The following is a 1,921-nucleotide window of genomic DNA, read 5'->3' on the forward strand; positions in this document are numbered from 1 at the left end:
ACTTCATGACATACTCAGCTACTGTTCTTTCTTTCTTTCTTTTTTTTTAAGACAGGGTTTCTCTGTGTAGCCTTGGCTGTCCTGGAACTCACTCTGTAGAGCAGGCTGGCCTCGAACTCAGAAATCCGCCTGCCTCTGCCTCCCAAGTGCTAGGATCAAAGGCGTGCGCCACCACCGCCTGGCTCAGCTACTGTTCTTATGTGACCTAGGACCAGATGCCCTGGGCAGCACTGACACCATGCAATGGGATGGGCCCTTTCACACCCATCAGGAAAATGCCCCCATAGTCTTGCCTACAGGCCAATCAGTTGGAGATAATCTCTCAAAGGAGGTTCCCTCTTTCCAGAAGACTCTAGTTTATGTCAAGTTGACTAAATAAATAGCCAGCACATTAAGTTTGAGGTCAGCCTGGACTCTGAGAAAGTTAAACAGAAAAGAAGGGAGGAAGGAAAAGTAAAAATGAACATACAGAAACCTACATGTGGATATTTACAGCAGCTTTATTATAACTTCCAAAACTTGGAAGGAGCCAACTAAGACGTCCTTTTGCAGGTAAATAGAAAAACTGTGGTACAGACAATGTACTATTACTCAGTGCCCAAAAAGGAACAACTGAGTCATGGGCCGACATGGAGGAAAACAAACACAAACTGCTAAGGAAAAGAAGCTAGCCTGAAACTCCCACAAGCTGTCACTCACGGGACACTCAAGGGAAGACATCAGTATGGTGGGAACAGAAAGTGAGAGCACAGGAGCAACTTCAGGGCAGCTGAGTTATTCTGTGTGTTACTGTAACGGTAGATGCAGGCTATTGTGTATGGGTAAGAACCACAAGCTGTACATCATGAAGAATGAGCCTGAATGTGAAATAATGGAATGTAGGCTAGTAATTTGGAATAGATTTACCCTCTGGGGAAATGTTGACAAGGGCGGGAATTCAGGTGTGGAGAGAGTAGGAGGACGTGAATGTCTCTGAGCCTTCCTTTCAATTTAACAGTGAGCCTAAAATTGCTCTAAAACTTTCCCATTTTTTTAATACGGCCATGGAAGCATATTGCACAGTCGCAGCTCTGCCCACAGACAGAATTTTCTATTGTGATGCCAGAGAACAGTTATTCTTGCCAGGCTCATACTGTGCACTAAGAGTTCTTGCCTTGTAAGACTGAAAGATACCAACAAATGTGCCCAGCCCCTTCCATTCTCCCTCCAAAGTCACCACAGGCTCCCAAAGGTGAAGCCCAAACAACTTCCAGGAAAGAAAATAGCATGCCTGAAGTTTGAAAAGGTTGTTTCTCGCCCACATCTACCTCTGGACTGTTAGAAAGCCATCAGGGTACCAGTTCAGTGAGGGAAGCTTCTTCCCCAGCTCATTAACAGAGATTACACCACGTGGCACTAAGCCCCTGCCTCCAGAATCCTTGCCGGGTTCCTTGGCTCTCTGCTGTCTGGGGATGCTCCTTCCATGTGATGATTTAACAGAATAGCTTCATGAGCCTGAGGACCGACCGGCAGCTCAGTAGTTTTGTGCTCAGCTAGACTTTTAAGCACTAGGGCTCCCACATCTTGATCACTGCTTTAATTCATGCCTGACTCATCTAGAATACTGAGGTGTGGATTCGGTGACCTATATATCCTTGGCATAATGAAGCTAGGAGGATCCAAAAAGCTCACTTAGCACACAGAGAAGAAACTAAACACCTAACATTACTGGAGCGCATAATCAGAGGCAAAGTTTATTCACAAACTACCCACCTAGGTGTTTACCACACACATCACCCAGCACAAACTGCTGCACTCCTCACATGCTTGGGAGTTCTACCAAGTAAATGAAAAGTATAATATAAATGTTATAGAAGACTCCCATTTTAGCAGCGGAGGCAGTGGCTGTGGCTCCTCCTCCTCCTCCTCCTCCTCCTCCTCC

Source organism: Mastomys coucha, unplaced genomic scaffold (assembly GCF_008632895.1).
Source record: "Mastomys coucha isolate ucsf_1 unplaced genomic scaffold, UCSF_Mcou_1 pScaffold21, whole genome shotgun sequence".
NCBI lineage: Eukaryota > Metazoa > Chordata > Mammalia > Rodentia > Muridae > Mastomys > Mastomys coucha.